This window comes from Ornithorhynchus anatinus, chromosome 5 (genome assembly GCF_004115215.2).
Source record: "Ornithorhynchus anatinus isolate Pmale09 chromosome 5, mOrnAna1.pri.v4, whole genome shotgun sequence".
Classification (NCBI taxonomy): Eukaryota; Metazoa; Chordata; class Mammalia; order Monotremata; family Ornithorhynchidae; genus Ornithorhynchus; species Ornithorhynchus anatinus.
This window is the reverse complement of record NC_041732.1, coordinates 8,573,820-8,599,941: the sequence shown is the minus strand read 5'-3', so window position 1 is coordinate 8,599,941 and position 26,122 is coordinate 8,573,820. Positions and strand designations below refer to the sequence as shown.

The following is a 26,122-nucleotide window of genomic DNA, read 5'->3' as shown; positions in this document are numbered from 1 at the left end:
CCAATTCTACAGACAAGTATCAATCAGTCAGTCAATCAATGGAATCCATTAAGTGTTTCCTGTGAGCCAAGCGCTGTACTAAGCGTTTTCGAGAGAATGCTATAACAGAGTTGGAGGACATGTTCGCTGTTCACAAGGAGCTTACAGTCAAGAGAAGAACTCATCAGCTCTCACCTGCCTTTAATGGCTGACAATTTGTTCTCTTTATAATAATCTTTTATTTTTCAGGATGAAAGGTTGGGAGGCCTGATTGATTTCTGAAGAGAATGACAATAGATTCATATTCAAGTTTATTAAGATTTGAAACATACTTCTGAGAAGCCAAATTAAATTTGTCACTTCAAGCTTCAACTTACCAAATCCCATTGTTATCTTTTTTTTCCACCTTTCTAGATACTGTATATAATTCTGTCACATATTTGACAGCTTCTGTTCATCTCTAACCTGGTGAGGCCAGGAAGTCATGTATACCACCTGAAAAAATATTTCCGCTATGTTGAAGTTAAGAAGAGACTGTTGGAATATTTAAAAAGAAAACAACAACAACAAAAAAAAGAACCTCGCTTCTAATACCTGTGCCTCCTTGGATATTTGCCCAGGTCCTACCCTTTGAAACTAAGATATGGATGAGAAACACTTGCTTTTTCCTTAGGGGAAGCAGCATGGCATAGCAGCTAGAACATGGTCCCGGGAAACAGAGGCACCTGTGTTCTAATCCTGACTCTACCACTTGTCTGCTGGGTGATTTTTAGGAAGTCACTTCACTTCTCTGTGCCTCAGTGACTTCATCTGTCAAATGGTGATTAAGACTGTGAGCCCCATGTTGGACATAGACTGCGTCCAACCTGATTAGCTTGTAACTACCCCAGCGCTTGTAGCAGTTGGGATGGAGAGGAAAGGGTGGATTTTAGCGAGGTTGTGAAGGTGGAAGTGACAGAATTTAGTAATGGACTGAATTTGTGGGCTGAATGAGAGCGAGGAGTCAAGGATAACGCCAAGGTCATGGGCTTGTGAGACAGGAAGGATGGTGGTGCCGTCTACAGTGATGGGAAAGTCAGGGGGAAGACAGGGTTTGGGTAGGAAGATAAAAAGCTCTGTTTTAGACATGTTAGGCTTGAGGTGACTGGAGGAAATCCAAGTAGAGATGTCTTGAAGGCAGGAGGAAATTGCAGGAGGAAGGCAGGAGGAAATTGTGAGATTGCAGAAAGGGAGAGGGATCAGGGCTGGAGATGTAGATTAGTGTATCGTCTGCATAGAGGTGACAGTCGAACATGTTCTTCTCTCTCCTCCCCACTTTTTTATGGTATTGGTTAAATGTTTACTATGTGTCAAACCCTGTTCTAAGCACTGGAGTAGGTATAAGTTTATTAGGTCAGACACAGACCCTGTCCAATATGGGCTCACAGTCTAGGACGAAGGACGGGAAAACTGAGGTCCTGAGAATTCATTCATTCATTCAATTGTATTTATTGGCGCTTACTGTGTGCAGAGCACTGTACTAAGTGCTTGGAAAGTACAATACAGCAACAAATAGAGACAATCCCTACGCAACAGCGGGCTCATAGTCTAGAAGGGGAGAGACAGACAACAAACAAAACAAAGCAAGTAAACAGGCCTCAATAGCATCAGTGTAAATAGAATTATAGATATATACACATAATTAATAAAATTAATAGAACAATAAATATATACATTCATACACAAGTGCTGTGGGGTGGGGATGGGGGTAGAGCAGAGGGAGGGAGTCGGGGAGATGGAGAGGGGAGGAGGAGCAGAGGAAGAGGGGGCTTAGTCTGGAAAGTGAAGTGACTCATGCAAGGTCACACCGCAGACAAGTCGGGGAGCCAGGATTAAAACCCATGACCTTCTGAGTCCCAGGCCCGTAATCTACCCACTGCGCCATACTGCGTCTTGCTAGGTCGTGCGACTTCTTCAGTTTTTCCATGATATTGGGTCCTTATTAATATCATCTGGCTGGTTTGGTTTTTATTTATGGTTGGCCTTAATTTTCTGGCTCTCCAAAGCAAATGCATTGTTAAACTAGAATCAGTCAAGAATCCAGTTACCCTAATTTAAGAAATTGGATTCTCCAACAGAAAAGCCATTTATGTAAGTAGATGTATAAATGAAAGAAAAATTTATGATCATTACTGCAAAGGAAGTAGTTCCGTTTGCAAAATATGGAACACAGACTAATAAAATAAAATGCAAATGAACTTTCCCATATGTAATTATTTGTTAGTGTGGAGTGGGAGAGAGAAAAGAAGCCAGTATTTTTACTCCACTGAAAAAGTAAAAGCCATATTCAGGTCTCTGCACTTTGTGCACCTGGCAGGGGAGTTCTGGACTTATCAGCCCACCAGAAAAATACAGGGGACCCAGAGAGTGCTGTAAAATGTTTAACTTTATTTAATAAGAATCCATATAAACACACATAGCCTGTGGACACGATCTGTTCAGGTGAACTCACGTCTGCCACGGTTCGCTTCCGAGATTGGACTCCGCAACTTGAGTGAAACAGAGAGAACTTGGTAAGAGCCCAGGAAAACAGGAAAAGGCAGGAAAAACAATTAAAGGATTAGGAAAGTGGCTTTATGAGTACAGGTGAGAGGAACTGAGACTACCTTGGTGGAGAATAACTGTGGTATTTGTGAAGTGCTTACTATGTGCAAGCTCTGAGTACTAAGCATTGAAATGACTACAATTGTCAGGCTGATGCAGTTCCTGTCCTATCATTATTATTATAATACCAAATACCATTATATGTTATAATAATAATAATAATAATGATGGTATTTGTTAAGCGCTTACTATGTGCCAAGCACTGTTCTAAGCACTGGGGTAGATAGAGGGTAATCAGCTTGTCCCACGTGGAGCTTACAGCCTTATTCCCCATTTTACAGATGAGGTAACTGAGGCACAGAGAAGTGAAATGACTTGCCCAAGGTCACACAGCAGGCAAGTGGCAGAGCCGGCATTAGAACTCACAACCTCTGGCTCCCAAGCCCAGGCTCTTTCCCCTAAGATGCGCTGCTTCTGGGAAATAATATATAATATTATATATAATTGCCTCTGTTGCTGTCCCACTCTCATCACTGATGCTTTATTGTTTGGACTGTGAGCCCGTTATTAGGCAGGGGTTGTCTCTATCTGTTGCCGAATTGTACATTCCAAGCGCTTAGTACAGTGCTCTGCACATAGTAAGCACTCAATAAATATTAAATGAATTGAATTTTCCAAGTGCTTAGTACAGTGCTCTGCGCACAGTAAGAGCTCAAAAAATATGATTGAATGAATGAATATAATATAAAATGATAATAGTGACAGTGATTGTGGTATTTGTGAAGTGCTTACTATGTGCAAGCACTAAGTAGTGAAGTTTCGTATAAATACAATAATCAGGTGGGATACAGTCCCTGTCCCACCGATCATAATAATAACAATAATAATACTGTTATCATTACAAATACCATAATAGTAACAACAATAATAATAATGATCATTTTCATTATTTTTGTTGTTATTACGGTATTTGGAAAACACATACTATGTGCCAAGCACTGAGGTAGATAAATGATAATCAGGTACCATATAGGCCTCCCAATCTAAGTAGGAGGTAGCATAGGTATTGGATCCCCATTGCAGATAAGGCAACTGAGGCTCAAGGAAATAACTTACCCCCGGTCACACAGCACGCAAGTGCAGAGCTGAGATTAGAGAAGCAGCATAGCCTAGTGGATAGACCATGGGCCTGGGAGTCAGAAAGTGGTGGATTTTAATCCTGGCTCCACCACTTCTCTGCTGTGTGACCTTGGCCAAGTCACTTCACTTCTCTGGGCTTCAGTTCCCTCAAGTGTAAAATGGGGAATGGGTTTGTGAGCCCCATGTGGGACAGGGACTGTGTTCACCCTGATTTGCTTGTATGCCAGTGCTTTATACAATGCCTGGCAAGCAATAGCGCTTAAAAAATACCACAATTATTATTATTTTTTCAACCCATGCCCTTGACTCCCAAGTCCGTGTTCTACCCATTAGGCCACGCCCCTTCTAAGTAGGTGCACCTCATGGGCTTTGGATATAAACTCCTGTGGATGGCAAGAGACATTTCTGTTTCCACCCATGACCTGCCTTTGCCTCAAGGCAATTCCTCAGGCTGTTGTCACGCTTGATGCCTTGACTCAGGTTTCCCGTTAGGGCTTCGATAAAGGCGATTATGAAGAATCCTTTGGAATACAGAGAGCGGCGCATACCAATAGCTTTCTTAGATTGTCTAGGACAAGTCACACGTATAAAATGGCAATTTACCCGAGGTCGGTAACCATTTATGTCTGGAGAGTGGAAGAATGTTTTACTTTCTGTTCCTCTATTGCAAGGAGGGTGACTTGATTGAAACCAAGAGCTATGATGGGATAATTCTTTTTGTACCTCACAATAATGATTGCGGTATTCGTGAAGCGCTTCCCCTGTGCCCAGTGTTATACTGAGCCCAGGAGTAAATTCAAGCTAGTCAGGTTGAACACAGTTCCTGTCTCACATGGGGCTCACTACTTAAGAAGGATGAAGAACGGGTATCGAGTCCCCATTTTACAGCTGAGGAAATTGAGGCACTGAGGAATAAAGTGGCTTGCCCAAAGTTCCCCAGCAGGCAAATGGAGGGGTCAGAATTGGAACCCAGGTCCTCTGACTTCTAGGCCTGTGTGCTTTTCTGCCTCTGGTCTGGTACAACCTTCCTCTTCATATCTGACAGATGATCACTCTCCCCACTTTCAAAGCCTTATTAAAAGCACATCTCCTCCACGAGGCCTTCCCGACTAAGTCCTCAATTTTTCCTCTCCCACCCCCTTCCATTTCACCCTTGCACTTGGATTTCTAACTTTTTATTCATCCCGACCTCAACTCCACAAGCACTCATTCACATAACGTTATTTATTTATATTAATGCCTGTCTCCCCCTCTAGATTGTAAATTCCTTGTGGGCAGGGAACCTGTCTACCAACTCTGTTGTACTCTCCCAAATGCTTAGCACAGTGTCCTGCACACAATAAGCGCTCAGTAAGCGCTCAGTAAGGGCAAGATTGGACTGGAGGTCCTCGTTAGATCCTTTTAGCCAGCTGGTGTCTTACAAGGATGCTCATACACACCTAAACCTATTACTATTATAGTATTTATTAAGTGCTTACTAAGTGCAAGCATTTAACAAGCTAATCAGGTGGGACACACTCTCTGTCCCATATGGGAGCCTCACAGTCTCAATCCCCATTTTATGGATGAGGTAACTGAGGCCCAGAAAAGTGAAGCAACTTCCCCAAGGATGCACAGCAGACAGATGGCGGAACCGGAATTAGAACCCATGACCTCTTGACGCCCAGGCCCTTGCTCTATCCACTACGCCTTGCTGCTTCTCATATGTAAATATGTAGACCTAAAAAGACAAAGATACAGAATCTCCCTTAGATGGGGTTCTTTTCTGTGGGAGACTGCTAATAACCTAATAAAGTCTCCCTTTTGAATCCTTCTCCATGCTCAGCTCTCATGAACTTTGATGGGCGTTTGCAGAAATGAGCCAGAATGGGCTATTTCAGGACCCTGAAGTAACATCGATCCTCAGATGTGGATTCTCTTCTCGAAGGGAAATGGAGTTCTTGGCTTAAAAGCAGAACTGCTAGAGAAGCAGTGGGGCTCAGTGAAAAAGAGCACGGGCTTTGGAGTCAGAGGTCATGAGTTCAAATCCCAGCTCTGCCACTTGTCAGCTGTGTGACCGTGGGCAAGTCACTTAACTTCTCTGTGCCTCAGTTACCTCATCTGTAAAATGGGGATTAAGACTGTGAGCCCCACGTGGGACATCCTGATTCCCCTGTGTTTACCCTAGCGCTTAGAACAGTGCTCGGCACATAGTAAGCGCTTAACAAATACCAACATTATTATTATTATTATAACTGCTCCAGTCTCCAAATGATACAGTTGGTGACAGACATTATTATTATTATTATGGTATTTGTTAAGTGCTTACTATGTGTCAGACACTGTACTAAGCACTGGGGTGGATACAAGCAATTGGGGTCATTGTCTTCTCCTCTGACTTTGCACTCCCAAGACCCAGAAAATGAGGCCGGTAAAGGTGGGCCTGTTTTAGGGTTAGGGTAGAAATCTGAAGTGTTTTCTTGAGAAAAAGGCACAGAGATGAAGTGATACTACTGGCCTGCTATACCCAAATCTCAAAAATTCCCAAGTCTATGACGTGCCTTTCAGAAATCTCCATCTGTTGCCGAACTGTCCATTCCAAGCATTTAGTATAGTGCTCTGCACATAGTAAGCGCTCAATAAATACTAATGAATGAATGAATGAATGAATGAATGAATGAAATCTCAAAATAGCAATGGTAGCAATTTAAGGAGAATTTGCCCAGTGAAAATTCGGCTTGAGTGGCACAATCTGAGAGAAATCCCTGGAAGCCAGGGTTCCTTTGTTTCACACCTGGCTTTAGTTTTGTTGTGGTCCCTCACAAGTCACTTAGCAATTCTCCTCATTTCCCAAATACGCTCAGCGCATGGCTAACCCCTTAAACAAAACTCTAACATAGATCCAACATTTCTGTCGGTTACAAATTTTCGCCATTCCAACGGTATGTAATAACTGAGTCCTATTTGGAAGAGTAAGGAGGTATTTTCTCAAGGGTTTGCTTTAAAGGAGAGCTACACATAGAATGATTTATTCTTCCATTTGTGGGCAAGTTACAAAACTGTGTTCAAAGTGCTAAAGGCTTGGGCTGTCCTGAGCTTAAAAAGAGAGTACTCTTGTCATTAATTGATACAGGAAAAATGCTAACCAAGTTAAATTCTAAAACTTGAACAGGGAATCGCCAACGAATGATCTGATCTTTATTCTGTCCCTATTTTCAGTTCTGTGACGCTGGGCTATAAAATGAGGATACGTACCAATTTTTTTTGAGCTGTGAGGCCAAAATGGGCCCTGGATAGCAACTGACCTGATGATCTCTTATCAACTGAGTGTTTAACACAGTGCTTGGCACTCAACAAGCACTTAATACCTTTGTTATTATTTTTACTGTGATTTGGGGAAAGCATTAGACGCTTCAGAAGCAACTAGCTTTTATGTAAGAAATCAGTCAGCTGAGAAGTAGTGTGGTCTAATGGATAGAGCTCAAGTCTCAGGGTCAGAAGGGCCTGGGTTTTAGTCCCACTTGGCCACTTGTCTGCTCTGTGACCTTGGGTAAGTCACTTCACTTCTCTGGGCCTCACCTACCTCAACTGTAAAATAGGGATGAAGACTGTGAGCCCCATGTGGGACATGGACTGTGTCCCACCTGATTAGCTTGCATCTACCCCAGCACTTAGAATAATGCCTGGCACAATGTAAGTGCTTAACAAATACCATAAAAAAAAGGTCAGGGTTAAGGTTGTCTCTCTTTATTGCTAAACTGTACTTTCCAAACGCTTAGTACAGTGTTCTGCATAGAGTAAGCGCTCAATAATATGATTGATTGAATGAATGAATGAAGCATAAACAGACACATTCCCTGCCAAAAATGAGTTTACAGTATGAGGTGTGAGGGGCAGAGAGCAGGAAAACAAGAGCATCATATGAGATGAAATCCTTTGGTTTAGCAGAAATGTACAAACATATGGCCCATAATAATAATAATGGTATTTGTTAAATGCTTACTATGTGCCAAGCCCTGTACTAAGCGCTGGGGCAGATATAAGCAAATCAGGTCCCACATAGACCTCACAGTCTAAGTAGGAGGGAGAACTTGAACTTGTATCAAGTCCTGTACTTGATTACTTGATCACTTGATCTTGTATCAAGAACTTGTATAAGTCCTGCAAATGAGGTAACTGAGGCACAGAGAAGTTAAATGACTTGACTAAGGTCACACAGGAGGTAAGTAACAGAGCCAGGGTTAGAACCCAGGTCCACTGACTCCCAGCCCCGGGCTCTTTCCACTAGGCCACGCTGCTTCTGTTTCAGCTACATTGGTGTGTCACTAACATGTCAAACACATCACAGCTATAAACCCATTTGGGGTCATAGCTACCGGAAAGAGGCTTCCCTTAGCAGGTGGTAGACATATGAAATTCGTTACCACGGAATGTTATACAAGCAGAAAGTATCAGTAGGTTCAAAAGGGCCTTTGGCTAAATTCACAGATAAAGCATTCCACAGTGTGTTGCTGGAGAAGCAGTGTAGTCTAGTGGAAAGACCAGGCCTGGGATTCAGAGGACCATGAGTTGTAATTTCCATTCTGCCACTTGTCTGCTGTGTGACCTTGGGCAAGTCACTTCTCTGTATCTCAGTTTCTTCATCTGTAAAATAAAAATTAAGCTTGTGAGCCCTATGTGGAACAGGCAGGGACTGTATGAAACCCAATTACCTTGTATCTACCCCAGCGCTGAGCTCGGTGCCTGACACATAGTGCTTAACAAATACCATTACCATTAGTGTTGTTGGGAAAGGCAGAGATACAGATCAGGGAAAATTAGGACTGTTATATGGCTCATCCATAACTCTGGAGATGGATGTCAATCATGTGGTTCACCTAAGCTTCCCGTTGCCACTGTCAAAGAGAATGCTGGGCTGTTAGGGCCATTTGGGCAAGTAATGACATCTCTGGTGCTTTTATTTCTTTCCTATTGCTGGGAAGGGATTTAAAGGAAAAAGAAAAACCACCAAAAAACAAAAAAACCCTCCCTGCCCCGAGCCCCTTTGCTCGTCCTCTAGACGCTGATGTTACATGATTTCACTCTTCCAGGTGTGCTAATTCCCCATCCACTTCAGCCCCACACAGAAACTCCTCGCCATTGATTTTAAGGCACTCAATCACTCTGCCCACTCCTACCTTACCTCACTGATTTCTTACTAGAACCCAGCCCGCACATTTCGCTCCCCTAATGCCAACCTACTCATTGTACTTCGATCTCGTCTCTCTTGCCCCGACCCCTTGCCCACGTCCTGCCTCTGGTCTAGAGCGCCCTCCCCCTCCATATCTGACAGATGTTCACTCTTCTCACCTTGGAAACCCAATTAAAAGCACATCTCCTCCGAGAAGGCTTCCCCAACTAAGCCCTCATGTCCTCTTCTCCCACTCCCATCTGTGTTGCCCTTGCAATTAGATTTACACCCTTTATTCACTTCAGCCCCAAATAACCCATGTTCACAGCCATAATTTATTTTAATGAATGTCACCCACCTCTAGACTGTAAACTGGAACAAGTCTGACCAACTCTATTATTTTGTACTCTCCCATGTGCCCTGCACTCAGTAAAAATTCAATAAATGATTGATTGGTTGCTAATAATGGTACTTACTGAGCAGCTATTGAATGCGATGCACTGTTCTAAGCACTTGTGGCCAGGACTTCACTCCACTCCTCCCATTGATTATCCAAAGTAGCACTGGAGTGATGTGCTGCCCTGCTGTGATTAACTCCTTTCTCATGAGGGTGCAAGTTTCTGATGATGTTAACCCTGACTTTGCAGAAAGCACTAAACAATGATCTCGGGAACGTCTCTTTTGTCCTTTTGATAATGCCCTGCCTGAGTGTGGAATTTGGGCCACTTTGCCTGGGTTTGTGGCTTTCTTCTCTCTTACAAGTCAGCACTTATTCCAGACTGACTTTATAAAGGGTAATAGACTAAATTGATTCAGTTCATTCATTCATTCAATAGTATTTATGGAGCGCTTACTATGTGCAGAGCACTGGACTAAGCGCTTGGAATGAACAAGTCGGCAACAGATAGAGACGGTCCCTGCCGTTTGACGGGCTTACGGTCTGATCGGGGGAGACGGACAGACGAGAACGATGGCAATAAACAGGGTCGAGGGGAAGGACATCTCGTAAAAACAATGGCAACTAAATAGAATCGAGGCGATGTACAATTCATTAACAAAATAAATAGGGTAATGGAAATATATACAGTTGAGCGGACGAGTACAGTGCTGAGGGGATGGGAAGGGAGAGGGGGAGGAGCAGAGGGAAAGGGGGAAAAGAGGGTTTAGCTGCGGAGAGGTGAAGGGGGGGTGGTAGAGGGAGTAGAGGGAGAAGAGGAGCTCAGTCTGGGAAGGCCTCTTGGAGGAGGTGAGTTAATAATAATAATAATAATAATGGTGTTTGTTAAGTGCTATGTGCCAGACACTGTACTAAGTGCTGGGGGTAATAATAATAATAATAATGTTGGTATTTGTTAGGCGCTTACTATGTGCCGAGCACTGTTCTAAGCGCTGGGGTAGACACAGGGGAATCAGGTTGTCCCACGTGGGGCTCACAGTCTTAATCCCCATTTTACAGATGAGGTAACTGAAGCACCGAGAAGTTAAGTGACTTGCCCAAAGTCACACAGCTGACAAGTGGCCAAGTCGGAATTAGAACCCATGACCTTTGACTCCAAACCCGTTCTCTTTCCACTGAGCCACGCTGCTTCTATACAAGGTTGGATACAGTCCATTTCTCATATGCGGCTCACATTCTTAATCCTCATTTTACAGATGAGGAAAGTGAGGCACAGAGAATTGAAATGACTTACCCAAGGTCCCCCAGCAGACAGGTGGCAGAGCCGGAATTAGAACCCAGGTCCTTCTGACTTCTATGCCTGTTCTCTATCCACTAAGCCCTGCTGTTTCCTTCGCTTGAGCAACCTACTTTCTGTTTCTGTTCAATAGCGTGAAGCAGCGTGACTTAGTGGAAAGAGCCTGGCCATGGGAGTCAGAAGGACCTGGGTTCTAGTTCCAGCTCTGCCACTTGTCGGCTGTGTGACTTTGGGCAAGTCACTTAACTGTTACTTCATCTGTAAAATGGGGATCAAGACTGTGAACCCCAAGTGGGACAACCTGATAAGCTTGTATCTATCCCAGTGCTTAGAACAGTGCTTCCCCACAGCACTTGTGTATATTTGTATATATTACTTATTATTCTATTTTATTAATGATGTGTACATGTCTATGATTCTATTGAAGCAGTGTGGCTCAGTGGAAAGGGCACGGGCTTTGGAGTCAGAGGTCATGGGTTCGAATCCCAACTTGGCCACTCATCAGCTGTGTGACTGTGGGCATGTCACTTAACTTCTCTGTGCCTCAGTTCCCTCATCTGTAAAATGGGGATTAAGACTGTGAGCCCCACGTGGGACAACCTGATTCCCCCGTGTCTACCTCAGTGCTTAGAACAGTGCTCTGCACATAGTAAGCGCTTAACAAATACCAACATTATTATTATTATTATTATTATTATTAATCTATTTTGATGGTATTGAGGCCTGTCTACTTGTTTCATTTTGCTGTCTGTCTCCCCCTTTTAGACTGTGAGCCTGTTGTTGGGCAGGGATTGTCTCTATATCTGTTGCCTAATTGTACATTCCAAGCACTTAGTACAGTGCTGTGCACACAGTAAGCGCTCAATAAATACAATTGAATGAATGAATGCTTGACACAAAGTAAGCACTTAATAAATGCCATCATTATTATTAACAAGCCAAGTTTTTTACAACCCATCCCACCATTCCTCTGAAGTTTGCAAAGTATTTTGTATATCGCCATTGTGGCAGAAAAACTGCATGAACTCTGTGTTGTGTTTAAAAAGGATATGTCAGAGACAAGTTTATTACATCCACCACTAGTAGGGAGAGGTGGTTGATCAGCAGAGCTTCCCCCTGCTAGTCAAGGCCAGCTCAGTTTAGGGTAAACCAGAGCTTTTTTTTCTATAATAACAATAATAATACTAATAATGGTATTCGTTAAGCGCTTACTACGTGCCAAGCAGCGTGGCTCAGTGGAAAGAGCACGGGCTTTGGAGTCAGAGTTCATGGGTTCGAATCCTGGCTCGGCCACTTGTCAGCTGCATGACTTGGGGCAAGTCACTTAACTTCTCTGTGCCTCAGTTACCTCATCTGTAAAATGGGGATTAAGACTGTGAGCCCCACGTAATAATAATAATAATAATAATGTTGGTATTTGTTAAGCGCTTACTATGTGCCGAGCACTGTTCTAAGCACTGGGGTAGACACAGGGGAATCAGGATGTCCCACATGGGGCTCACAGTCTTAATCCCCATTTTACAGATGAGGTAACTGAGGCACAGAGAAGTTAAGTGACTTGCCCACAGTCACACAGCTGACAAGTGGCAGAGCTGGGATTCGAACTCATAACCTCTGACTCCAAAGCCCTGATTTGGACAACCTGATTCCCCTGTGTCTACCCCAGCGCTTAGAACAGTGCTTGGCACATAGTAAGCGCTTAACAAATACCAACAACATCATCATCATCATCACTGTACTAAACTCTAGGGTGGAGTCAAGCAAATTGGGTTGGACACATCCCTGTCCCACATGGAGCTCACAGTCTCAACCCCTATTTTTACAGATGAGGAAACAGCCCCAGAGAAGTGAAGTGGCTTGCCCAAGGTCACAGAGCAGACAAGTGGCAGACCTGGGATTTGAACCCATGGCCTTCTGACTTCCAGGCCCATGCTCTATCCACTACATCATGCTGAGAAACAGAGAATCTTCTTTGCATCCGAGAAGCAGCGTGGCTCAGTGGAAAGAGCCCAGGCTTGGGAGTCAGAGGTCATGGGTTCGAATCCCTGCTCTGCCGCTTGTCAGCTGTGTGCTGTGGGCAAGTCACTTAACTGCTCTATGCCTCAGTTCCCTCATCTGTAAAATGGGGATTAAGACTGTGAGCCTCATGTGGGACAACCTGATTACCCTGTATCTACCCCAGCGCTCAGAACAGTGCTTGGCACATGGTAAGCGTTTAACAAATTCCAACATTATTATTATTATTATGCTGCTTCTTAGATGCTGCTTTCTAAAGTACAGCATCTAATTTAATCAAAGTCCAATATAAGATAATACATCAGAATGGGCGGCAACACTTCTTGGGCGGGGTTTTCTACCTTGTTCTCAGGGCGATTAGACCCACTCAACATTACTAAAAGAGTAGCTTTATCTTGTACTCGGCTACTTCTACAGAAACAAAAGTGAAGGTGTGTTGTGAACTGGATTGCCTTGGTAACCAGAGGCAGGCCTGCAGCTGAAACGGTTGGAAGAGGAGGGAAGAGGGGATCTTGACCATTTTGCTTCTACACCATCAATGGTATTTATTGAGCACTTATTCTGTGCAGGGTATTGTACTATGCGCTTGGGAGAGCTGGTTAGACACATCCTCTGCCCTCAATGAGTTTAGAGTCTCAGGAGGGTGGGGGGGATGATACATGTATTGACTATGTACTGAGCATGTCTGGAAAGTAACAAGATGCGGCCCACTGGACACTGATCCATTAATAATAATGGTGGTATTTGTTAAGTGCTTACTATGTGCAAAGCACTGTTCTAAGTGCTGGGGAGATACAAGGTGATCAGGTTGTCCCATGTGGGGCTCACAGTTTTTAATCCCCATTTTCAGATGAGGTAACTGAGGCGCAGAGAAGTTAAGTGACTTGCCCAAAGTCACAGAGCTGGCAAGTGGCAGAGCCGGCACTAGAACTCATGATTTCTCCCAAGCCCGGGCTCTTTCCACTGAGCCATGCTGCTTCTCTGTATCCATTACCTTCCGTCAGGGTCATGGATCATTTTCTATCTTAAGGCAGGAGAAGCAGTGTGGCCTAGTGGCTGGAACCCGGGCCTGGAAGTCAGAAGCACTTGGGTTCTAAACCTGGCTCTGCCACTTGCCTGTGTGACCTTGGGCAAGTCATTTCACTTCTCTGGGCCTCAATTACCTCATCTGTAAAATGAGGGTTAGGAATGTGAGCCCCATGTGGGAGATGGACTGTGTCCAACCCTGTATCTATGCCAACACTTGGTACAGTGCCTGGCACATAATAATAATTATGGTATTTGTTAAGTGCTATGTGCCAGGCATTGTACTAAGCACTGGGGTGTATACAAGTAAACTGAGTTGGACACAGGCCCTGTCCCATGTGGGGCTCACAGTCTCAATCCCCATTATACAGATGAGGTAACTGAGGCACAGATAAGTGATTTGCCCAAGGTCACACAGCAGACAAGTGGTGGAGTGGGATTGGAACCCATGACCTTCTGACTCCCAGGCCTGTGCTCTTGCCACACTGCTTCTCCAAATACCGCAAAATAGTGCTTAACAAATACCCTTAAAAAAAAAGATTCCTTCGAAGTACAAAGTAGCATTGCTTCCTAATCTTCGTGTCCCTCCTCAAGTAATTTATCCAAAACTTAGTGAGGGGATGTTAATCATGACTTTCTTTAACTATCTGTGAAGCAGTGTGGCCTAGTGGCAAGAGTCCAGGCCTGGGAGTTGGAGGATGTGCGTTCTAATCCCGACTCTGCCACACGTCTGCTGTGTGACCTTGGACAAGTCGGGCAAGTCACTTGACTTCTCTCTGCCTCAGTTACCTCATCTGTAAAATGGGGATTGAGACTGTGAGCCCCACGTGGGACAGGGACCGTGTCCAACTCAGTTTGCTTATTTCCACGCTAGTATTTAGTACAGTGCCTGGCAAATACTAAGCGCTTAACAAACACCATAATTATCATTATTATCTTTGGACTACATCTTTCAGCTTTAAAGACACCTGGAAAACCAGTTCTTTTTAAACCACAGTAGCAATCGTCCAAGCTGTGCAACACTAACCCTAGGTTAGTTTCAGCTCCCAGGGGCAGGAGTCAAGAGTTGTGATAAGGGGAAAGACAAGCACACTCAATTTACATCAGAAAGAAATAAACTCACATTTCAATGACTCTCTGGGGGTCCTTGCTTTGTGTTGGGTGATAACATGGCTTATTGAAAGTGGCTCACTTCAGGAATGCTCACAGAATCTACCTTTTGAATTGATTTTTAAAATGCCTAGCGTGTTATCCCAGAGAACTCTTAATTATTTGAAGACCCATCACTTAGTTTGTTCAATTCCCCACATCGATAACGTCCCAGTATCGGCATTAAGGTGCCAGAACTTCTATTAAAAGCCTGTAATAAGAAGTCCTTTCATTTCCAATTAAATATACCCTTTCTTATTCTTCCATCACCAACAGAGATTAAGCTCCTTGTGCGAAGGGATCATGCCTACCAACTCTGTTGGAATGTCCTTTCCTAAGCGCTTAACATAGTGCTGTACACACAGTGAGTGCTTAATAAATGTAAGGTCATTGTGTGCAGGGATCATGTCTATCAACTCTGCTGTATAGCATTCTCCCAAGCATTTAGTACAGCGCTCTGCACACAGTAAGCGCTCAATACATGTAAGCTCGATGTGGACAGGGACCGTGTCTACCGACTCTGTTGGGTTGTCCTTTCCCAAGCGCATAGTACAGAGCTCTGAACACAGCACTCAATAAATTACCATTGATGATCTTCAAACGAATTTTCATCCCCATCCTCTTTGCCTTTACAGTGCCTGATCTCATTTGTCAAACCAATAACTTTTCTGTCTTTAATTCCTCACCTCAAAGTTTCTTCCTGAAAGTGAGGCCTTGCAGCTACGGATGATCTCCCCCTCCCTGAAGGAAATTTGGTCCGGGGGCTTGTGGTTGTGGCTTCAGTTCCTGGTTCCGATTTTGCCACCTGGCCCTTCTGGCAAGCCTGACCGAAGCACCCCCACCCCTGTCACCCCCCAACTTCCGTAAGCAGTGATAAATGTGGCCACAGTTCCGGCCAAAGATCCAGCACTATACCACACTGCTTCAAGTTGTGGTTTACTCTGATTTCTCTGTTTAAGAGTAGCCCGCACACCCTCCAGTGAGAATGAAACCCAAAGTACGTATTTTAGGAGGCTTGGTGACTTCGATTTGCCAAATCTGCCCATTAATTGCTGTTTCTTTTTTCTGGATAAAAATACACTTTAGTAATAAGCACGGGGAGAATAGTTGGCAGTATCTTATTACAAAATCTTCAGCTAAGTAACGGTTTCTTAAAAAAAAAAAAAAGACCATTTTCACAGGTATTTTTTTTTTTAATAATTTTTACATCCCAGGTAGTCGAAACACAGTTATCCGCCAGCCCATGACATACTGACTGTTAGGGACAAAAAAAATTTCAGTTATTTGAAGGGCATGATCAAATCTTTTTCGGAAAGGAAAATGACATTGGTGGTTTCTTTTTAGATTTTTCCATGAAGCAAAAACTGAAGATATTATGAGTCATTTGCTGTTCTCAACCCAAGACTTTTCACGTTGGTTTCCGCTTGGTCCCGATTCTACCTGTGGCTGGTTAACGTGGGCAAAGACTGCACATGTCAATCCAAATGGGTTTGCTTCCCTGTACTCCTAACTGTTCATTATTCTGTGCCCCAGCAAGAATCAGGTGCCAGGATATGAGGCGGTGAGTGGAACAAGCCACTAGCACTATAATCAGTTCCTGTGCTCAGGCTATCTGTCCTCAAACTTCAAGACTGAGGCTCAGGAAGGTCTGTTAGAAAGAGACCAGGGACCTTCCTACTCTAGTAGTCAAAACCGCTTTTTATTCATTCGTTCATTCACTCAATCGAATTTATTGAGCACTTAATGTGTGCAGAACACTGTCCTCAAGAGTAATCCATGAGAGGAAGCCATTCATTCATTCAATCGGATTTACTGAGTGCTTACTGTGTACAAAGCACTGTACTAAGTGCTTGGGAAAGCATATAACAGACACATTCCTGCTGGGGGGGAGACACATTAATATAAATACATTAATTAGAGGAATGTGACTATCAACTCTTTTGTATGGCACGCTCCCGAGCACTTAGTACAGTGTTCTGTGCACAGTAAGCGCTCAATGCATACAAATGATCAATTCAAGTTGTTGCAGTAGATTTTCATGTGGTAAAAGGGAACTATTTCTGGCATTACTGGGGTGAAAACTTGGGAATCTCCTTCAAGTGCTTTCAAGGTAGTTGAGTTTTAGCAATTTGTTTGGATTGGTTTTGGCTGGTGACAGGGGTGACAGGTTAGATCACTCAATCGTATTTATTGAGTACTTACCATGTGCAGAACACTGAACTAAGCACGTGGGACAGGAAAACACAATATATCAAATTCCCCGTCAACAACGAGCTTACAGTCTAGATGGATGGTTTCAACCGTATTTATTGAATGCTTACTATGTGCAGAGCACCGAACTAAGTGCTTGGGAGAGTAGATGTAACAATATAACAGACACATTCCCTGCCCACAACGAGCTTACATCTAGAGGGGGAGACAGTAATAGAAATGATGGTTAAAGATATAAGTGCCGTGGGGCTGAGGGAAGGGTGAAAAAAGGGAGCAAATCAGGGCAACACCGAAGGAAGCAGGAGAAAAGGAAATGAGGGCTTAGTCAGGGAAGGCCTCTTGGAGGAGATGTGCCTTCAGCCAGACTTTAAAGGTAAGGAGAATAATTGTCTCAGGAGAATCAGGGTTGGGGCGAGAGGTTGGTGGCGAGATAGATGAGATGGGGCCACGATAACCAGGTTGGCATTAGAGGACCAAAGTGTGCAGGCTGGGATGTAGTAGGAAAGCAGCAAGGTGAGGAGGGAGGCGGTAAGGTGATTGACTGCTTTAAAACTGATGGTAGAGTTTCTGTTTCATGTGGAGGTGGATGGGCAACCACTGGAGGTTTCTGAGGAGTGGAGAAACATGGACTGAACACTTTTACAGAAAAATAATCCAGGCGGCCGAGTGAAGCTTGGACTGGAGTACGTATCTATAAATCATATACAGCAAAGGATTTATTTATATTATCTGTCTCCCCCTCTCAGCGTGGGCAATGACTGTGCCTGCCAACTCTGTTGTACTGTACTCTCCCAAGCGATGATGATCAGGTTTGAGGATGAAATGCCTCAAGGGGTTCTGTGATATCTGTGGAAGGTCCCTGTCTCCCAGCCACAGAGTTAGACCTTCAGCCCTCTGTGTGACAGGGACAGGGTCCGACCTGATTAACTTGTATCCACTCCAGTGCTTCATTCAGCGCTTGGCACATAGTAAGCGCTTAACTAATACCATCATCATCATAAGGGAGCTGGACTTTGGGGTTAAGGCCTGGACATTTCTGAGGCATTTGACTTGCTCCCTTTATGCATCCACCGCTGCCAGCACTTATGTATATATCTATAATTTATTTATATTGGCTGTCTCCCTCTCTAGACTGTAAGCTCACTGTGGGCAGGAAATATATTGACAGTGTTATATTGTACTCCCAAATGCTTAGTACAGTGCTCTGCACATAGTAAATGCTCAATAAATAGTATCGAATGACTGAATGAGGAGAGACAAGAGGCAGGGAGGTCAGCAAGGAGACTGGTATAGTAATCAAGGCGGGATAATAATCATCTTCATAATAATAATGGCATCTGTTAAGCACTTACTGGTGCCAAGTACTGTTTTAAACACTGGGATAGGTGCTTGATTAACATGGTAGCAGTTTGGATGGAGAGGAAAGGATGCATTTTAGCAATGCTGTGAAGGTTGAACCCACAGGATTTAGTGATGGATTGATGTGACAACATTACTGCCCCCTGGAAGTGTGCTTAGTACAGTGGTCTGCACACAGTAAGCGCTCAATAAATACGACTGAATGAATGAAGCAGGCGGACACATTTGGGCCACTGAGGAACACTGATTTGACAAAGCAGCGCTCTCTAATGGCTAAGCCTGGGCCTGGGAGGGACCTGGGTTCTAATCCTGATCTCTGTCGCACATCCTCTGGGTGACCTTGGGGAAGTCATTTCACTTTCATTCATTCAATAGTATTTATTGAGCGCTTACTATGTGCAGAGCACTGTACTAAGCGCTTGGGATGAACAAGTCGGCAACAGATAGAGACGGTCCCTGCCGTTTGACGGGCTTACGGTCTGATCGGGGGAGACGGACAGACGAGAACAATGGCAATAAATAGAGTCAAGGGGAAGAACATCTCGAAAAACAATGGCAACTAAATAGAATCGAGGCGATGTACAATTCATTACCAAAATAAATAGGGTAACGAAAATATATACAGTTGAGCGGACGAGTACAGTGCTGTGGGGATGGGAAGGGAGAGGTGGAGGAGCAGAGGGAAAAGGGGAAAAAGAGGGTTAAGCTGCGGAGAGGTAAAGGGGGGATGGCAGAGGGAGTAGAGGGAGAAGAGGAGCTCAGTCTGGGAACGCCTCTTGGAGGAGGTGAGTTTTAAGTAGGGTTTTGAAGAGGGAAAGAGAATCAGTTTGGCGGAGGTGAGGAGGGAGGGCGTTCCGGGACCGCGGGAGGACGTGACCCGGGGGTCGACGGCAGGATAGGCGAGACCGAGGGACGGCGAGGAGGTGGGCGGCAGAGGAGCGGAGCGTGCGGGGTGGGCGGTAGAAAGAGAGAAGGGAGGAGAGGTAGGAGGGGGAAAGGTGATGGAGAGCCTCGAAGCCTAGAGTGAGGAGTTTTTGTTTGGAGTGGAGGTCGATAGGCAACCACTGGAGTTGTTTAAGAAGGGGAGTGACATGCCCAGATCGTCTCTGCAGGAAGATGAGCCGGGCAGCGGAGTGAAGAATAGACCGGAGCGGGGCGAGAGAGGAGGAAGGGAGGTCAGAGAGAAGGCTGACACAGTAGTCTAGCCGGGATATAACGAGAGCCCGTAACACAAAACAACATTTGAAAAGCATCATGTGAGGTAGACAGGAATGTTTATTTTATAAATGGAGAAAATGAAGTACAAGAGAAGCCCAATACTCCAGGCTCACCAGTAGGACTGTGAGACCACTGTGGACAGGGATTGTCTCTATTTGTTACTTAATTGTACTTTCCAGGCACTTAATACAGTGCTCCACACACAGTAAGCGCTCAATAAATACGATTGAACAGGTGTGGGGATGGCACAGGTCGCAATTTTTTGCCTAATTCTTTAGTAGACAACACTGGCTTTTAGACTGAGCCCCACATGGGACCGGGACTGTGTCCAATCTAATTATCTACCCCAGTGCTTAGAACAGTGCTTGACACATAGTAAGCACTTAATACCGTAATTATTATAATCTGTTCCAGCTGCAAAAACAACAAACCAACCTCTCCCTCAGATTCCCACCCCACAATTTAATCTGTGGTTCCTAAAACTTGAGACTTCCTATTACTAAAGTGACCTATAAATGCCTGTTTGGGCACAAGTCCTACTAAACCAGTGCCATAAAATTCCTGCATGATGCCTTTTAAAAACACTGATGAATCCCTGGGAAGAAAGGCAAGGGAATATAAACTCGTGAAACAGTTGGGCGGGGGGAGAACAACCCTCCACAAAATTGTTACCTACAGCCGTTTTTTTCTCACTGATTTAAAAATGTCGAAGGCAGCACTTTTCTAAAACTGTCTAGAAACAACCTGACAGATGAACACAAGTTATATCATGTGAAGCATGAAAAAAAAATCTGCTCCTTTAAAAATGTGATGGAAATGAAGTATACCGATATGGTGAGCATTCAAGCATTTGCTGCAATAGCAGATTATCCACCTCCACTAGCAAATCCCCTTGCTAGAAATATCCCCATATTTTGCTGGTGTAGACCTGACTCGGGCAAGCGCTAGAAGCACCTTATTATTATTCAGCTGCAGATCTTATTCCAGGTCTAAACTATGCACAGAGTATAACATTTAATTTTTTTACAAGGCTTAACTTTTACAAACTAACTGACATGATGGAGTACCATCAAAATGGTGGAAGCAGATGATACTTTCAGCGCCAGAAATAAGTTTGGTATATGCACTGGGCAATTTGGTCTCCACTGGCGAAGCATTCTTGTCCTAGCTTTGATTTGATTTGAAAAGTAGCGTGGCTCAGTGGAAAGAGCCTGGGCTTGGGAGTCAGAGGTCATGGGTTCGAATTTTGACTCTGCCCACTTCTCAGCTGTGTGACTGTGGGCAAGTCACTTCACTTCTCTATGCCTCAGCTACCTCACCTATAAAATGGGGATTAAGACTGTGAGCCTCACGTGGGACAACCTGATTACCCTGTGTCTACCCCAGCGCTTAGAACAGTGCTCTGCACATAGTACTTAACAAATACCAACATTATTATTATTTTGTCCCCATGGTATAGATGCTGTGGTATTAAATGATTTAAGCAGGTTGGGAACTAGGAATGTCCGCCCACTGCTGTATTGTACTCTCTCAAGTGCTCAGTACAGTGCTCTGCATATAGTGAGCGTTCACTAAATACCACTGAGGATAAGCTGCTTGAGAATTGAGCTCCCTTCTATACTTTGACTGTAAAATAATGAGAAGTAGAGTGACCTAGTGGAGACAGCACGGACTTGGGAGTCGTAGGGGATTCTAACCCAGGCTCTGCCACTTACCTGCTTGTGACCTTCGGTCAATCACTTCCATTCTCTGTGCCTCAGTTCCCTCATCTGCAAAATGGGGACACAATACTTGCTCTCCCTCTTATACTGTGAGCCCCAAGTGGTACCTCTAGACTGAGAAGCAGCATGACTTAGTGGAAAGAGCATGGGCTTGGGAGTCAGAGGACGTGGGTTCTAATCCCGGCTCCGCTACTTGCCTGCTGTGGCCTTGGGTAAGCCGCTTAGCTTCTCTGTGCCTCAGTTACCTCATCTGTAAAATGCATATTAAGACTGTGTCCCACCTGGGACAACCTGATCACCTTGTATCTACCCCAGTGCTTAGAACAGTGCTTGGCCCATAGTAAGTGCTTAACAAATATCATTATTATTATTTTGGGCAGGGAATGTGTCTACTAACTCCACTGCACAGAATTCTCCCAAACGCTTAGTACAGTGCTCTGCAACCAGTAAACACTCAAGAAGTATGATTAATTTGTATCTGGCCCAGTGCCTAGTATAGTGCTTGGCATATAGTAAGTGCTAGCAAATATCACAATAACTGTTAAACACAGTGGATGGCTTAATTCATTTGGAATGGCTAACTCTTTTGGAAACAGATTTCAAAACTGGTCAGTACGACTTGGCACCTATCCTGGGCTGCTGTCCTCCTTTCACACTGTAGTCTTCAACATGGAAGGAGAGTCAGTTAAGTTGGAAAGAATGCACATTTTAGAATATCAAAGACTGAAAGGGTTCAATGAAATCACACTGCTCCATAGATGAGTTCCCCAAACAATGAATAAGTGGGGCAAGTACGGTTTTGTTTGCTGTTCACAAGTCACTGAAAATTATTTCTATTCTTTAAAAATTTTAGTTCCTTTGGGACCCACCAGTAGACAGAAAATTACTACATGCTCAATGGGTTGGTTTGTGGTAAGCTTTCTAATGTAGATACATTCTTAGTCACCACATCATTAGAAAACAACAGAAACAAAGCTAGTTTCAAAGTTTTAGAGGTTTTTTTGCATTAAAAGATACTATTCGAAGGGATTACTTCAGACTAGACAATTAATTGGTTTTTAGGCTAAAATAGTTTTACTAACTCTTAGAAAACAGGTCAGTTTATTGTTAAAGGTACCCCCCGCCCCCGCTGATGAACACGTCACATTTTTGCCTAGGAAAAACAGCAGACAGCTAAACTAAAATCAGTAGTGTTCAGACAGCAGGTAAGAAGGGTTGACTCACAGGTTTAATTCTGCACTTTCTTGCTTGTCAGAATTAAAACATTATTTCATTCTTTATGTCCCATTTGTTGCTTTGTATTTTATCACAGAATAAGAACCGATTGAAGTAAATGCCTCTTTGATACTAATGTCGTGTGAAGCTTACCAAATGGAATGGTCTAAACTTAATACTTTATGTGAGGCTTTATAACCAATGTGCCCAGAGTTCTCTGCCTAGAATGGCATTTTTGTTTACATAAATGTTCTTGGTTGTTTTATTTCCCCGGCTCTTCGGATCGCTTCCTCTCCCAAAAGGAAGTATTTCTTTCCCAAAAATGAAGTTGATATGTTGGAAAGTTAAAATGGTTTCATATGTTTAGAGCTGTTTTTACAAGTCCATCTACCGTGAGAACGATCCTGAATGTAGAAGCAATGGCAAAGTGGAAAGCAGGCATGGTTATGAGGGAAAACTGTTAACAAGATTCAGAACAAAAGCCTAACTCTTAAAAAGTTAGGGCATGGACCAACTTCCTGAAAAAACACCAGGGGATCGGCATTGTACTTGCCACTAAGGAACTTTTTACAGCACACAGCTCTTTGACACTCATTTGAAGGCAACTCTCCCAACCTAAATCTATGAGTCACAGATAAAACGAGAAGATAAACTTGTCATCCGAGGTATTGACTGTTTAGCCTGTTAATGCTTCTTTCGACATGGAACTAGCTAAGCAGGACCAACAGACCAACTTCAATTTGCCATGGGGAGAAGTGGTGATATTAGGGTTATTTGGGTTATTAGGGTTATTTGTCTGCACATCTAGCTATTTAAAAGTATTTATCAAGAGGGCAGTTATCAGGCATTGCTTTTGTGGGGGGGAGAGTCCCCTCTTCTATGGCTGGCCCTGATGGGATGGAAACAGGGTGGTTTAGTGGTCAGAAGGACCTGGATTCTAATTCCAGCTCTGCCACGTTTGCTGTGTGACCTTGGGCAAGACACTTCACTTCCCTATACCTCAGTTACCCCTTCTGTAAAATGAGGATTAAGACGGGGAGCCTCATGTGGGATACGGACTGTGTTCAACCTAATTAGCTTGTATCTACCCCAGTACTTAGTACAGTGCCTGGCACAGCGTAAGCATTTATAACAAATACCGTAATTATTATTAATAATACCATTAAAAAAACTCTTCAGGGATAACGTACTGACTCTATTGTACTGTACTCTCCCAATCCAAGGCATTTATTGAATGTACAATACAATGGGAGTTGACCACTTTCCCTGCCCACAGTAAGCTCTTGATAAATATCACTGATTGATTGACCAGTGCGGTTCTCGACAATAAGGTACTTAGTCACATTTACCAACGAATGGAAACCTCCATTGTAGAACCACTGCAGCTTTGGAGGCACAGGGTAGGGAAAGGACATGATGGACACATTCCCAACTGCCACAGAGATAGGTCACCAGTTACTGAAGGAAGATGTGGCAGGAAGTTCTTAAAATCTGCAAGGGAAAGTGGGTGTGGGACGGATGGACAAACACACACACCACACACACACAAGATTCCTCTGCCTGGAAAAGTCTGGGGATGGTGGGGATGGCGGAAAAATGCACCTTCATTTCCTCCTGTTGGGATAAAAGTGAGGCTAAACTAAAGGGAACGGAGTTCTTGATTTTGGAGATGGAAGGGATGAGATGGGGAAAAGGCAAGGGGCTGGGGAGGAGATCAAATCATTATATTTGAGCGCTTACTGTGTGCAGAGCACTGTAGTAAGCACTTGGGAGAGTATGGGGAAAAGGCAAGGGGCTGGGGAGGAGATCAAATCACTGTATTTGAGCGCTGTGTGCAGAGCACAGTAGTAAGTGCTTGGGAGAGAATGGGGAAAAGGCAAGGGACTGGGGAGGCGATCAAATAATTGTAATAATAATAATGGTATTTATAAAGCACTTACTATGTGCAAAGCACTGTTCTGAGCGCTGGGCTGGGGGATACAGGGTGATCAGTTTGTCCTATATGGGGCTCACAATCTTAATCCTCTTTTTACAGATGATTTACTAGGCACTTACTGTGTGCACGGCGCTGTGGTAAACGCTTGAGATAGTGGGGAAACGGCAAGAGGCTGGGGAGATCAAATCATTGTATTTATTGAGTGGTTACTGTGTGCAGAGCACTGTACTAAGCGCTTGAGAGAGTATGGGGAAAAGGGAAGGGTCTGGGGAGGAGATCAATTCATTACATTTATTGGGCACCTAATGTGTGCAGAGCACTGCAGTATGCACTTAGGAGAGTATGGGGGAAAGGCAAGGGGCTGGGGAGATCAATTCATTACATTTATTGGACACCTGTGTGCAGAGCACTGCAGCATACACTTGGGAGAGTATGGGGGAAAGGCAAGGGGCTAGGGAGGAGATAATCCACTGTATTTATTGAGTGTCTACTGTGTGCAGAGCACTATAGTATGTGCTTGGGAGAGTATGGTGGAAAGGCAAGGGGCTGGGGAGATCAATACATTACATTTACTGGGCGCTTACTGTGTGCAGAGCACTGTACTAAGCACTTGGGAGAGTCCAACAGAATGGAAGACACATTCCCTGCTCACAATGAGCTTGCAGTCTAGAAGGGGAAAGGCGTTAAAATGGGAGGGGATGGGGGGCAGAAAGTCCAGGGCACTCCCTCCCTCCAAAAAGAAGTGGGTACCACCCGGCCCTAACATAATAATAGTAATAATGTTATTTGCTAAGCGCTTAGTAAGTGCGGGGCACTGTTCTAAGCGCTGGGGGAGATGCAGGCAGGTTGTCCCACAGGAGGCTCCCAGTCTTCGCAGCGTGGCTCAGTGGAAAGAGCACGGGCTTTGGAGACAGAGGTCGTGGGTTCGAATCCCGGCTCGGCCACTTGTCAGCTGTGTGACTGTGGGCCAGTCACTTCACTGGGCCTCAGTTCCCTCATCTGTAAAATGGGGATGGGATGAAGACTGTGAGCCCCACCTGGGACAACCTGATTCCCCTGGGTCTACCCCAGCGCTCACAACAGTGCTCTGTCCCTTTGATTCTATTTATTGCCATTGTTCTTGTCTGTCCGTCTCCCCCCGATTAGACTATAAACCCGTCAAAGAGCAGGGACTGTTACCGATTTGTACCTTCCAAGCGCTTAGCACAGTGCTCTGCACAGAGTAAGCGCTCAATAAATACTACTGAATGAACGAGTGCTCTGCACATAGTAAGCGCTTAATACCAACATTATTATTATTCCCCCCATTTTCCAGATGAGGGAAGTGAGGCCCAGGGAAGTGACTTGCCTACGGTCGCTCAGCTGCCAAGGGGCAGAGCTGGATTCGAACTCAGGCCCCCAGCTCCGGAAAAAAGGGGGGGGGGAATGTTTTAAAAAAAAAAAAGAGCGCTTTTGGCCCGGCCCACCCGTTCGCTCAGCCCTCCCCTCCTATAACGCGCCCCCCGCCTCTCTATAACGCGGCCCACCGGGGGAACGCACCTGCGGCCCCGCCCCCGGGAATAACGCTGAGGCGGCAGCGAGTCATGGCGGGCGGCACCGGGAAGGGAAAAGAAGGGAAAGAAGGGAAAGGAGAAAAAGGACCGGCCGCGCCACCCAGGCTTCCCGGCCAACGCCGAATATAAGGGCACCGTGCGGGCGGCACCTCCAAATGGCCGGGCCCCCCCCG

At 44.5% G+C, this 26,122-nt stretch overlaps 1 long non-coding RNA gene across 1 annotated transcript; it reads right to left on the bottom strand.

Moving 5' to 3' along the window:
• Positions 1–2,422: 2,422 nt before the first annotated feature.
• LOC114812157 lies at positions 2,423–26,056 on the bottom strand. The gene is made up of 3 exons (XR_003759801.2): positions 25,936–26,056; positions 21,240–21,293; positions 2,423–2,507 (listed from the first exon to the last, which is right to left on the bottom strand). It is a non-coding gene; the product is annotated as an uncharacterized LOC114812157 (long non-coding RNA).
• Positions 26,057–26,122: the final 66 nt, after the last annotated feature.